Raw genomic sequence first — 14824 nt, forward strand, 5'->3', positions numbered from 1 at the left:
CCCTATGGCCGTGGAGGATTCCTGGTCGCAGCAGATTGCCTACGGTAGGTGCATGTCTGTAGTCGCGCTTATGTGAATACGAAGTAAACGCTTGATTATGGGAGTACAGCAGCTGCTTTCCTCCTTTTGTGCATGTAGAGCCTTTTATAGTACATAAAGAGTATGGTGCCGTTCTTTTACAGGGCCACATCTCCAGCCTTAAGGTTCCACGGTGACGGCAGACCTTTTCTCCGCAGCTGCCCCCCTATGGCCGTGGAGGATTCCTGGTCGCAGCAGATTGCCTACGGTAGGTGCATGTCTGTAGTCGCGTTTACATGAATACGAAGCAAACGTCTGCTTTAGAGAGTACAGAAGCTGCTTTCCTCTTTTTGTGCACGTACAGCGCTTTATAGTACATAAAGAGTACGGTGCCGTTTTTTACAGGGCCATGACCCCAGCCTTAAGGTTCCACGGTGACGGCGGACTTTTTGTCCGCAGCTGCCCCTCTGACCGTGGCGGATTTAAGGTCGGAGCAATTCGCCTAAGGTAGGTGCATGTATATTGTCGCGTTTACATGAATACGAAGTAAACGCCTGTTTAAGAGAGAAAAGTAGCTGCTTTCCTCTTTTTATGTGCGACGGCGTTTTATAGTACATAAAGAGTACGGTGCCGTTCTTTTACAGGGCCACGTCCCCAGCCTTAAGGTTCCACGGTGACGGCGGACCTTTTCTCCGCAGCTGCCCCCCTATGGCCGTGGAGGATTCCTGGTCGCAGCAGATTGCCTACGGTAGGTACATGTCTGTAGTCGCGTTTACATGAATACGAAGCAAACGTCTGCTTTAGAGAGTACAGAAGCTGCTTTCCTCTTTTTGTGCACGTACAGCGCTTTATAGTACATAAAGAGCACGGTGCCGTTTTTTTACAGGGCCTTGTCCCCAGCCTTAAGGTTCCACGGTGACGGCGGACTTTTTGTCCGCAGCTGCCCCTCTGACCGTGGCGGATTTGAGGTCGGAGCAATTCGCCTAAGGTAGGTGCATGTATATTGTCGCGTTTACATGAGTACGAAGTAAACGCCTGTTTAAGAGAGAAAAGTAGCTGCTTTCCTCTTTTTATGCGCGACGGCGTTTTATAGTACATAAAGAGTACGGTGCCATTCTTTTACAGGGCCACGTCCTCAGCCTTAAGGTTCCACGGTGACGGCGGACCTTTTCTCCGCAGCTGCCCCCCTATGGCCGTGGAGGATTCCTGGTCGCAGCAGATTGCCTATGGTAGGTACATGTCTGTAGTCGCGTTTACATGAATACGAAGCAAACGTCTGCTTTAGAGAGTACAGAAGCTGCTTTCCTCTTTTTGTGCACGTACAGCGCTTTATAGTACATAAAGAGTACGGTGCCGTTTTTTTACAGGGCCATGTCCCCAGCCTTAAGGTTCCACGGTGACGGCGGACTTTTTGTCCGCAGCTGCCCCTCTGACCGTGGCGGATTTGAGGTCGGAGCAATTCGCCTAAGGTAGGTGCATGTATATTGTCGCGTTTACATGAATACGAAGTAAACGCCTGTTTAAGAGAGAAAAGAAGCTGCTTTCCTCTTTTTATGCGCGACGGCGTTTTATAGTACATAAAGAGTACGGTGCCGTTCTTTTACAGGGCCACGTCCCCAGCCTTAAGGTTCCACGGTGACGGCGGACCTTTTCTCCGCAGCTGCCCCCCTATGGCCGTGGAGGATTCCTGGTCGCAGCAGATTGCCTACGGTAGGTGCATGTCTGTAGTCGCGTTTACATGAATACGAAGTAAACGTCTGCTTTAGAGAGTACAGAAGCTGCTTTCCTCTTTTTGTGCACGTACAGTGATTTATAGTACATAAAGAGTACGGTGCCGTTCTTTTACAGGGCCACTTCACCAGCCTTAAGGTTCCACGGTGACGGCGGACCTTTTGTCTGCAGCTGCCCTCCTCTGGCCATGGTGGATTCGAGGTCGCAGCATATTGCCTACGGTATGTGCATGTCTGTAGTCGCGCTTATGTGAATACGAAGTAAACGCTTGATTAAGGGAGTACAGCAGCTGCTTTCCTCTTTTTGTGCACGTACAGTGATTTATAGTACATAAAGAGTACGGTGCCGTTCTTTTACAGGGCCACTTCACCAGCCTTAAGGTTCCACGGTGACGGCAGACCTTTTGTCTGCAGCTGCCCTCCTCTGGCCATGGTGGATTCGAGGTCGCAGCATATTGCCTACGGTATGTGCATGTCTGTAGTCGCGCTTATGTGAATACGAAGTAAACGCTTGATTAAGGGAGTACAGCAGCTGCTTTCCTCCTTTTGTGCACGTACAGCCTTTTATAGTACATAAAGAGTATGGTGCCGTTCTTTTACAGGGCCACATCTCCAGCCTTAAGGTTCCACGGTGACGGCGGACCTTTTCTCCGCAGCTGCCCCCCTATGGCCGTGGAGGATTCCTGGTCGCAGCAGATTGCCTACGGTAGGTGCATGTCTGTAGTCGCGTTTACATGAATACGAAGCAAACGTCTGCTTTAGAGAGTACAGAAGCTGCTTTCCTCTTTTTGTGCACGTACAGTGATTTATAGTACATAAAGAGTACGGTGCCGTTCTTTTACAGGGCCATGTCCCCAGCCTTAAGGTTCCACGGTGACGGCGGACTTTTTGTCCGCAGCTGCCCCTCTGACCATGGCGGATTTGAGGTCGGAGCAATTCGCCTAAGGTAGGTGCATGTATATTGTCGCGTTTACATGAATACGAAGTAAACGCCTGTGTAAGAGAGAAAAGTAGCTGCTTTCCTCTTTTTATGCGCGACGGCGTTTTATAGTACATATAGAGTACGGTTCCGTTCTTTTACAGGGCCACGTCCCCAGCCTTAAGGTTCCACGGTGACGGCGGACCTTTTCTCCGCAGCTGCCCCCCTATGGCCGTGGAGGATTCCTGGTCGCAGCAGATTGCCTACGGTAGGTGCATGTCTGTAGTCGCGTTTACATCAATACGAAGTAAACGTCTGCTTTAGATAGTACAGAAGCTGCTTTCCTCTTTTTGTGCACGTACAGTGATTTATAGTACATAAAGAGTATGGTGCCGTTCTTTTACAGGGCCACATCTCCAGCCTTAAGGTTCCACGGTGACGGCGGACCTTTTCTCCGCAGCTGCCCCCCTATGGCCGTGGAGGATTCCTGGTCGCAGCAGATTGCCTACGGTAGGTGCATGTCTGTAGTCGCGCTTATGTGAATACGAAGTAAACGCTTGAATATGGGAGTACAGCAGCTGCTTTCCTCCTTTTGTGCACGTACAGCCTTTTATAGTACATAAAGAGTATGGTGCCGTTCTTTTACAGGGCCACATCTCCAGCCTTAAGGTTCCACGGTGACGGCGGACCTTTTCTCCGCAGCTGCCCCCCTATGGCCGTGGAGGATTCCTGGTCGCAGCAGATTGCCTACGGTAGGTGCATGTCTGTAGTCGCGTTTACATGAATACGAAGCAAACGTCTGCTTTAGAGAGTACAGAAGCTGCTTTCCTCTTTTTGTGCACGTACAGCGCTTTATAGTACATAAAGAGTACGGTGCCGTTTTTTTACAGGGCCATGACCCCAGCCTTAAGGTTCCACGGTGACGGCGGACTTTTTGTCCGCAGCTGCCCCTCTGCCCGTGGTGGATTTGAGGTCGGAGCAATTCGCCTAAGGTAGGTGCATGTATATTGTCGCGTTTACATGAATACGAAGTAAACGCCTGTTTAAGAGAGAAAAGTAGCTGCTTTCCTCTTTTTATGCGCGACGGCGTTTTATAGTACGTAAAGAGTACGGTGCCGTTCTTTTACAGGGCCACGTCCCCAGCCTTAAGGTTCCATGGTGACGGCGGACCTTTTCTCCGCAGCTGCCCCCCTATGGCCGTGGAGGATTCCTGGTCGCAGCAGATTGCCTACGGTAGGTACATGTCTGTAGTCGCGTTTACATGAATACGAAGCAAACGTCTCCTTTAGAGAGTACAGAAGCTGCTTTCCTCTTTTTGTGCACGTACAGCTCTTTATAGTACATAAAGAGTACGGTGCCGTTTTTTTACAGGGCCATGTCCCCAGCCTTAAGGTTCCACGGTGACGGCGGACTTTTTGTCCGCAGCTGCCCCTCTGACCGTGGCGGATTTGAGGTCGGAGCAATTCGCCTAAGGTAGGTGCATGTATATTGTCGCGTTTACATGAATACGAAGTAAACGCCTGTTTAAGAGAGAAAAGTAGCTGCTTTCCTCTTTTTATGCGCGACGGCGTTTTATAGTACATAAAGAGTACGGTGCCGTTCTTTTACAGGGCCACGTCCCCAGCCTTAAGGTTCCACAGTGACGGCGGACCTTTTCTCCGCAGCTGCCCCCCTATGGCCGTGGAGGATTCCTGGTCGCAGCAGATTGCCTACGGTAGGTGCATGTCTGTAGTCGCGTTTACATGAATACGAAGTAAACGTCTGCTTTAGAGTGTCCAGAAGCTGCTTTCCTCTTTTTGTGCACGTACAGTTATTTATAGTACATAAAGAGTACGGTGCCGTTCTTTTACAGGGCCACTTCACCAGCCTTAAGGTTCCACGGTGACGGCGGACCTTTTGTCTGCAGCTGCCCTCCTCTGGCCATGGTGGATTCGAGGTCGCAGCATATTGCCTACGGTATGTGCATGTCTGTAGTCGCGCTTATGTGAATACGAAGTAAACGCTTGATTAAGGGAGTACAGCAGCTGCTTTCCTCCTTTTGTGCACGTACAGCCTTTTATAGTACATAAAGAGTATGGTGCCGTTCTTTTACAGGGCCACATCTCCAGCCTTAAGGTTCCACGGTGACGGCGGACCTTTTCTCCGCAGCTGCCCCCCTATGGCCGTGGAGGATTCCTGGTCGCAGCAGATTGCCTACGGTAGGTGCATGTCTGTAGTCGCGCTTATGTGAATACGAAGTAAACGCTTGATTATGGGAGTACAGCAGCTGCTTTCCTCCTTTTGTGCACGTACAGCCTTTTATAGTACATAAAAAGTATGGTGCCGTTCTTTTACAGGGCCACATCTCCAGCCTTAAGGCTCCACGGTGACGGCGGACCTTTTCTCCGCAGCTGCCCCCTATGGCCGTGGAGGATTCCTGGTCGCAGCAGATTGCCTACGGTAGGTGCATGTCTGTAGTCGCGTTTACATGAATACGAAGCAAACGTCTGCTTTAGAGAGTACAGAAGCTGCTTTCCTCTTTTTGTGCACGTACAGCGCTTTATAGTACATAAAGAGTACGGTGCCGTTTTTTTACAGGGCCATGACCCCAGCCTTAAGGTTCCACGGTGACGGCGGACTTTTTGTCCGCAGCTGCCCCTCTGACCGTGGCGGATTTGAGGTCGGAGCAATTCGCCTAAGGTAGGTGCATGTATATTGTCGCGTTTACATGAATACGAAGTAAACGCCTGTTTAAGAGAGAAAAGTAGCTGCTTTCCTCTTTTTATGCGCGACGGCGTTTTATAGTACATAAAGATTACGGTGCCGTTCTTTTACAGGGCCACGTTCCCAGCCTTAAGGTTCCACGGTGACGGCGGACCTTTTCTCCGCAGCTGCCCCCCTATGGCCGTGGAGGATTCTTGGTCGCAGCAGATTGCCTACGGTAGGTGCATGTCTGTAGTCGCGTTTACATGAATACGTAGTAAACGTCTGCTTTAGAGAGTACAGAAGCTGCTTTCCTCTTTTTGTGCACGTAAAGTGATTTATAGTACATAAAGAGTACGGTGCCGTTCTTTTACAGGGCCACTTCACCAGCCTTAAGGTTACGGTGACGGCGGACTTTTTGTCCGCAGCTGCCCCCTCTGACCGTGGTGGATTCGAGGTAGGAGCAGATTGCCTACGGTAGGTGCATGTCTATGGTCGCATTTACATGAATACGAAGTAAATGTCTGCTTAAGGGAGAACAGAAGCTGCTTTCCTCTTTTTGTGCACGTACAGTGATTTATAGTACATAAAGAGTATGGTGCCGTTCTTTTACAGGGCCACATCTCCAGCCTTAAGGTTCCACGGTGACGGCGGACCTTTTCTCCGCAGCTGCCCCCCTATGGCCGTGGAGGATTCCTGGTCGCAGCAGATTGCCTACGGTAGGTGCATGTCTGTAGTCGCGCTTATGTGAATACGAAGTAAACGCTTGATTATGGGAGTACAGCAGCTGCTTTCCTCCTTTTGTGCATGTACAGCCTTTTATAGTACATAAAGAGTATGGTGCCGTTCTTTTACAGGGCCACATCTCCAGCCTTAAGGTTCCACGGTGACGGCGGACCTTTTCTCCGCAGCTGCCCCCCTATGGCCGTGGAGGATTCCTGGTCGCAGCAGATTGCCTACGGTAGGTGCATGTCTGTAGTCGCGTTTACATGAATACGAAGCAAACGTCTGCTTTAGAGAGTACAGAAGCTGCTTTCCTCTTTTTGTGCACGTACAGCGCTTTATAGTACATAAAGAGTACGGTGCCGTTCTTTTACAGGGCCATGTCCCCAGCCTTAAGGTTCCACGGTGACGGCGGACTTTTTGTCCGCAGCTGCCCCTCTGATCGTGGCGGATTTGAGGTCGGAGCAATTCGCCTAAGGTAGGTGCATGTATATTGTCGCGTTTACATGAATACGAAGTAAACGCCTGTTTAAGAGAGAAAAGTAGCTGCTTTCCTCTTTTTATGCGCGACGGCGTTTTATAGTACATATAGAGTACGGTGCCGTTCTTTTACAGGGCCACGTCCCCAGCCTTAAGGTTCCACGGTGACGGCGGACCTTTTCTCCGCAGCTGCCCCCCTATGGCCGTGGAGGATTCCTGGTCGCAGCAGATTGCCTACGGTAGGTGCATGTCTGTAGTCGCGTTTACATGAATACGAAGTAAACGTCTGCTTTAGAGAGTACAGAAGCTGCTTTCCTCTTTTTGTGCACGTACAGTGATTTATAGTACATAAAGAGTATGGTGCCGTTCTTTTACAGGGCCACATCTCCAGCCTTAAGGTTCCACGGTGACGGCGGACTTTTTGTCCGCAGCTGCCCCTCTGACCGTGGCGGATTTGAGGTCGGAGCAATTCGCCTAAGGTAGGTGCATGTATATTGTCGCGTTTACATGAATACGAAGTAAACGCCTGTTTAAGAGAGAAAAGTAGCTGCTTTCCTCTTTTTATGCGCGACGGCGTTTTATAGTACATAAAGAGTACGGTGCCGTTCTTTTACAGGGCCACGTCCCCAGCCTTAAGGTTCCACGGTGACGGCGGACCTTTTCTCCGCAGCTGCCCCCCTATGGCCGTGGAGGATTCCTGGTCGCAGCAGATTGCCTACGGTAGGTACATGTCTGTAGTCGCGTTTACATGAATACGAAGCAAACGTCTGCTTTAGAGAGTACAGAAGCTGCTTTCCTCTTTTTGTGCACGTACAGCGCTTTATAGTACATAAAGAGTACGGTGCCGTTTTTTTACAGGGCCATGTCCCCAGCCTTAAGGTTCCACGGTGACGGCGGACTTTTTGTCCGCAGCTGCCCCTCTGACCGTGGCGGATTTGAGGTCGGAGCAATTCGCCTAAGGTAGGTGCATGTATATTGTCGCGTTTACATGAATACGAAGTAAACGCCTGTTTAAGAGAGAAAAGAAGCTGCTTTCCTCTTTTTATGCGCGACGGCGTTTTATAGTACATAAAGAGTACGGTGCCGTTCTTTTACAGGGCCACGTCCCCAGCCTTAAGGTTCCACGGTGACGGCGGACCTTTTCTCCGCAGCTGCCCCCCTATGGCCGTGGAGGATTCCTGGTCGCAGCAGATTGCCTACGGTAGGTGCATGTCTGTAGTCGCGTTTACATGAATACGAAGTAAACGTCTGCTTTAGAGAGTACAGAAGCTGCTTTCCTCTTTTTGTGCACGTACAGTGATTTATAGTACATAAAGAGTACGGTGCCGTTCTTTTACAGGGCCACTTCACCAGCCTTAAGGTTCCACGGTGACGGCGGACCTTTTGTCTGCAGCTGCCCTCCTCTGGCCATGGTGGATTCGAGGTCGCAGCATATTGCCTACGGTATGTGCATGTCTGTAGTCGCGCTTATGTGAATACGAAGTAAACGCTTGATTAAGGGAGTACAGCAGCTGCTTTCCTCTTTTTGTGCACGTACAGTGATTTATAGTACATAAAGAGTACGGTGCCGTTCTTTTACAGGGCCACTTCACCAGCCTTAAGGTTCCACGGTGACGGCAGACCTTTTGTCTGCAGCTGCCCTCCTCTGGCCATGGTGGATTCGAGGTCGCAGCATATTGCCTACGGTATGTGCATGTCTGTAGTCGCGCTTATGTGAATACGAAGTAAACGCTTGATTAAGGGAGTACAGCAGCTGCTTTCCTCCTTTTGTGCACGTACAGCCTTTTATAGTACATAAAGAGTATGGTGCCGTTCTTTTACAGGGCCACATCTCCAGCCTTAAGGTTCCACGGTGACGGCGGACCTTTTCTCCGCAGCTGCCCCCCTATGGCCGTGGAGGATTCCTGGTCGCAGCAGATTGCCTACGGTAGGTGCATGTCTGTAGTCGCGTTTATATGAATACGAAGCAAACGTGTGCTTAAGAGAAAACAGAAGCTGCTTTCCTCTTTTTGTGCACGTACAGCGCTTTATAGTACATAAAGAGTACGGTGCCGTTTTTTTACAGGGCCATGTCCCCAGCCTTAAGGTTCCACGGTGACGGCGGACTTTTTGTCCGCAGCTGCCCCTCTGACCGTGGCGGATTTGAGGTCGGAGCAATTCGCCTAAGGTAAGTGCATGTATATTGTCGCGTTTACATGAATACGAAGTAAACGCCTGTTTAAGAGAGAAAAGTAGCTGCTTTCCTCTTTTTATGCGCGACGGCGTTTTATAGTACATAAAGAGTACGGTGCCGTTCTTTTACAGGGCCACGTCCCCAGCCTTAAGGTTGCACGGTGACGGCGGACCTTTTCTCCGCAGCTGCCCCCCTATGGCCGTGGAGGATTCCTGGTCGCAGCAGATTGCCTACGGTAGGTGCATGTCTGTAGTCGCGTTTACATGAATACGAAGCAAACGTCTGCTTTAGAGAGTACAGAAGCTGCTTTCCTCTTTTTGTGCACGTACAGTGATTTATAGTACATAAAGAGTACGGTGCCGTTCTTTTACAGGGCCATGTCCCCAGCCTTAAGGTTCCACGGTGACGGCGGACTTTTTGTCCGCAGCTGCCCCTCTGACCGTGGCGGATTTGAGGTCGGAGCAATTCGCCTAAGGTAGGTGCATGTATATTGTCGCGTTTACATGAATACGAAGTAAACGCCTGTGTAAGAGAGAAAAGTAGCTGCTTTCCTCTTTTTATGCGCGACGGCGTTTTATAGTACATATAGAGTACGGTGCCGTTCTTTTACAGGGCCACGTCCCCAGCCTTAAGGTTCCACGGTGACGGCGGACCTTTTCTCCGCAGCTGCCCCCCTATGGCCGTGGAGGATTCCTGGTCGCAGCAGATTGCCTACGGTAGGTGCATGTCTGTAGTCGCGTTTACATCAATACGAAGTAAACGTCTGCTTTAGATAGTACAGAAGCTGCTTTCCTCTTTTTGTGCACGTACAGTGATTTATAGTACATAAAGAGTATGGTGCCGTTCTTTTACAGGGCCACATCTCCAGCCTTAAGGTTCCACGGTGACGGCGGACCTTTTCTCCGCAGCTGCCCCCCTATGGCCGTGGAGGATTCCTGGTCGCAGCAGATTGCCTACGGTAGGTGCATGTCTGTAGTCGCGCTTATGTGAATACGAAGTAAACGCTTGAATATGGGAGTACAGCAGCTGCTTTCCTCCTTTTGTGCACGTACAGCCTTTTATAGTACATAAAGAGTATGGTGCCGTTCTTTTACAGGGCCACATCTCCAGCCTTAAGGTTCCACGGTGACGGCGGACCTTTTCTCCGCAGCTGCCCCCCTATGGCCGTGGAGGATTCCTGGTCGCAGCAGATTGCCTACGGTAGGTGCATGTCTGTAGTCGCGTTTACATGAATACGAAGCAAACGTCTGCTTTAGAGAGTACAGAAGCTGCTTTCCTCTTTTTGTGCACGTACAGCGCTTTATAGTACATAAAGAGTACGGTGCCGTTTTTTTACAGGGCCATGACCCCAGCCTTAAGGTTCCACGGTGACGGCGGACTTTTTGTCCGCAGCTGCCCCTCTGCCCGTGGTGGATTTGAGGTCGGAGCAATTCGCCTAAGGTAGGTGCATGTATATTGTCGCGTTTACATGAATACGAAGTAAACGCCTGTTTAAGAGAGAAAAGTAGCTGCTTTCCTCTTTTTATGCGCGACGGCGTTTTATAGTACGTAAAGAGTACGGTGCCGTTCTTTTACAGGGCCACGTCCCCAGCCTTAAGGTTCCATGGTGACGGCGGACCTTTTCTCCGCAGCTGCCCCCCTATGGCCGTGGAGGATTCCTGGTCGCAGCAGATTGCCTACGGTAGGTACATGTCTGTAGTCGCGTTTACATGAATACGAAGCAAACGTCTCCTTTAGAGAGTACAGAAGCTGCTTTCCTCTTTTTGTGCACGTACAGCTCTTTATAGTACATAAAGAGTACGGTGCCGTTTTTTTACAGGGCCATGTCCCCAGCCTTAAGGTTCCACGGTGACGGCGGACTTTTTGTCCGCAGCTGCCCCTCTGACCGTGGCGGATTTGAGGTCGGAGCAATTCGCCTAAGGTAGGTGCATGTATATTGTCGCGTTTACATGAATACGAAGTAAACGCCTGTTTAAGAGAGAAAAGTAGCTGCTTTCCTCTTTTTATGCGCGACGGCGTTTTATAGTACATAAAGAGTACGGTGCCGTTCTTTTACAGGGCCACGTCCCCAGCCTTAAGGTTCCACAGTGACGGCGGACCTTTTCTCCGCAGCTGCCCCCCTATGGCCGTGGAGGATTCCTGGTCGCAGCAGATTGCCTACGGTAGGTGCATGTCTGTAGTCGCGTTTACATGAATACGAAGTAAACGTCTGCTTTAGAGTGTCCAGAAGCTGCTTTCCTCTTTTTGTGCACGTACAGGTATTTATAGTACATAAAGAGTACGGTGCCGTTCTTTTACAGGGCCACTTCACCAGCCTTAAGGTTCCACGGTGACGGCGGACCTTTTGTCTGCAGCTGCCCTCCTCTGGCCATGGTGGATTCGAGGTCGCAGCATATTGCCTACGGTATGTGCATGTCTGTAGTCGCGCTTATGTGAATACGAAGTAAACGCTTGATTAAGGGAGTACAGCAGCTGCTTTCCTCCTTTTGTGCACGTACAGCCTTTTATAGTACATAAAGAGTATGGTGCCGTTCTTTTACAGGGCCACATCTCCAGCCTTAAGGTTCCACGGTGACGGCGGACCTTTTCTCCGCAGCTGCCCCCCTATGGCCGTGGAGGATTCCTGGTCGCAGCAGATTGCCTACGGTAGGTGCATGTCTGTAGTCGCGCTTATGTGAATACGAAGTAAACGCTTGATTATGGGAGTACAGCAGCTGCTTTCCTCCTTTTGTGCACGTACAGCCTTTTATAGTACATAAAAAGTATGGTGCCGTTCTTTTACAGGGCCACATCTCCAGCCTTAAGGCTCCACGGTGACGGCGGACCTTTTCTCCGCAGCTGCCCCCCTATGGCCGTGGAGGATTCCTGGTCGCAGCAGATTGCCTACGGTAGGTGCATGTCTGTAGTCGCGTTTACATGAATACGAAGCAAACGTCTGCTTTAGAGAGTACAGAAGCTGCTTTCCTCTTTTTGTGCACGTACAGCGCTTTATAGTACATAAAGAGTACGGTGCCGTTTTTTTACAGGGCCATGACCCCAGCCTTAAGGTTCCACGGTGACGGCGGACTTTTTGTCCGCAGCTGCCCCTCTGACCGTGGCGGATTTGAGGTCGGAGCAATTCGCCTAAGGTAGGTGCATGTATATTGTCGCGTTTACATGAATACGAAGTAAACGCCTGTTTAAGAGAGAAAAGTAGCTGCTTTCCTCTTTTTATGCGCGACGGCGTTTTATAGTACATAAAGATTACGGTGCCGTTCTTTTACAGGGCCACGTTCCCAGCCTTAAGGTTCCACGGTGACGGCGGACCTTTTCTCCGCAGCTGCCCCCCTATGGCCGTGGAGGATTCTTGGTCGCAGCAGATTGCCTACGGTAGGTGCATGTCTGTAGTCGCGTTTACATGAATACGTAGTAAACGTCTGCTTTAGAGAGTACAGAAGCTGCTTTCCTCTTTTTGTGCACGTAAAGTGATTTATAGTACATAAAGAGTACGGTGCCGTTCTTTTACAGGGCCACTTCACCAGCCTTAAGGTTACGGTGACGGCGGACTTTTTGTCCGCAGCTGCCCCCTCTGACCGTGGTGGATTCGAGGTAGGAGCAGATTGCCTACGGTAGGTGCATGTCTATGGTCGCATTTACATGAATACGAAGTAAATGTCTGCTTAAGGGAGAACAGAAGCTGCTTTCCTCTTTTTGTGCACGTACAGTGATTTATAGTACATAAAGAGTATGGTGCCGTTCTTTTACAGGGCCACATCTCCAGCCTTAAGGTTCCACGGTGACGGCGGACCTTTTCTCCGCAGCTGCCCCCCTATGGCCGTGGAGGATTCCTGGTCGCAGCAGATTGCCTACGGTAGGTGCATGTCTGTAGTCGCGCTTATGTGAATACGAAGTAAACGCTTGATTATGGGAGTACAGCAGCTGCTTTCCTCCTTTTGTGCATGTACAGCCTTTTATAGTACATAAAGAGTATGGTGCCGTTCTTTTACAGGGCCACATCTCCAGCCTTAAGGTTCCACGGTGACGGCGGACCTTTTCTCCGCAGCTGCCCCCCTATGGCCGTGGAGGATTCCTGGTCGCAGCAGATTGCCTACGGTAGGTGCATGTCTGTAGTCGCGTTTACATGAATACGAAGCAAACGTCTGCTTTAGAGAGTACAGAAGCTGCTTTCCTCTTTTTGTGCACGTACAGCGCTTTATAGTACATAAAGAGTACGGTGCCGTTCTTTTACAGGGCCATGTCCCCAGCCTTAAGGTTCCACGGTGACGGCGGACTTTTTGTCCGCAGCTGCCCCTCTGACCGTGGCGGATTTGAGGTCGGAGCAATTCGCCTAAGGTAGGTGCATGTATATTGTCGCGTTTACATGAATACGAAGTAAACGCCTGTTTAAGAGAGAAAAGTAGCTGCTTTCCTCTTTTTATGCGCGACGGCGTTTTATAGTACATATAGAGTACGGTGCCGTTCTTTTACAGGGCCACGTCCCCAGCCTTAAGGTTCCACGGTGACGGCGGACCTTTTCTCCGCAGCTGCCCCCCTATGGCCGTGGAGGATTCCTGGTCGCAGCAGATTGCCTACGGTAGGTGCATGTCTGTAGTCGCGTTTACATGAATACGAAGTAAACGTCTGCTTTAGAGAGTACAGAAGCTGCTTTCCTCTTTTTGTGCACGTACAGTGATTTATAGTACATAAAGAGTATGGTGCCGTTCTTTTACAGGGCCACATCTCCAGCCTTAAGGTTCCACGGTGACGGCGGACTTTTTGTCCGCAGCTGCCCCTCTGACCGTGGCGGATTTGAGGTCGGAGCAATTCGCCTAAGGTAGGTGCATGTATATTGTCGCGTTTACATGAATACGAAGTAAACGCCTGTTTAAGAGAGAAAAGTAGCTGCTTTCCTCTTTTTATGCGCGACGGCGTTTTATAGTACATAAAGAGTACGGTGCCGTTCTTTTACAGGGCCACGTCCCCAGCCTTAAGGTTCCACGGTGACGGCGGACCTTTTCTCCGCAGCTGCCCCCCTATGGCCGTGGAGGATTCCTGGTCGCAGCAGATTGCCTACGGTAGGTACATGTCTGTAGTCGCGTTTACATGAATACGAAGCAAACGTCTGCTTTAGAGAGTACAGAAGCTGCTTTCCTCTTTTTGTGCACGTACAGCGCTTTATAGTACATAAAGAGTACGGTGCCGTTTTTTTACAGGGCCATGTCCCCAGCCTTAAGGTTCCACGGTGACGGCGGACTTTTTGTCCGCAGCTGCCCCTCTGACCGTGGCGGATTTGAGGTCGGAGCAATTCGCCTAAGGTAGGTGCATGTATATTGTCGCGTTTACATGAATACGAAGTAAACGCCTGTTTAAGAGAGAAAAGAAGCTGCTTTCCTCTTTTTATGCGCGACGGCGTTTTATAGTACATAAAGAGTACGGTGCCGTTCTTTTACAGGGCCACGTCCCCAGCCTTAAGGTTCCACGGTGACGGCGGACCTTTTCTCCGCAGCTGCCCCCCTATGGCCGTGGAGGATTCCTGGTCGCAGCAGATTGCCTACGGTAGGTGCATGTCTGTAGTCGCGTTTACATGAATACGAAGTAAACGTCTGCTTTAGAGAGTACAGAAGCTGCTTTCCTCTTTTTGTGCACGTACAGTGATTTATAGTACATAAAGAGTACGGTGCCGTTCTTTTACAGGGCCACTTCACCAGCCTTAAGGTTCCACGGTGACGGCGGACCTTTTGTCTGCAGCTGCCCTCCTCTGGCCATGGTGGATTCGAGGTCGCAGCATATTGCCTACGGTATGTGCATGTCTGTAGTCGCGCTTATGTGAATACGAAGTAAACGCTTGATTAAGGTAGTACAGCAGCTGCTTTCCTCTTTTTGTGCACGTACAGTGATTTATAGTACATAAAGAGTACGGTGCCGTTCTTTTACAGGGCCACTTCACCAGCCTTAAGGTTCCACGGTGACGGCAGACCTTTTGTCTGCAGCTGCCCTCCTCTGGCCATGGTGGATTCGAGGTCGCAGCATATTGCCTACGGTATGTGCATGTCTGTAGTCGCGCTTATGTGAATACGAAGTAAACGCTTGATTAAGGGAGTACAGCAGCTGCTTTCCTCC

Source organism: Amblyomma americanum, chromosome 1 (genome assembly GCF_052857255.1).
Source record: "Amblyomma americanum isolate KBUSLIRL-KWMA chromosome 1, ASM5285725v1, whole genome shotgun sequence".
NCBI lineage: Eukaryota > Metazoa > Arthropoda > Arachnida > Ixodida > Ixodidae > Amblyomma > Amblyomma americanum.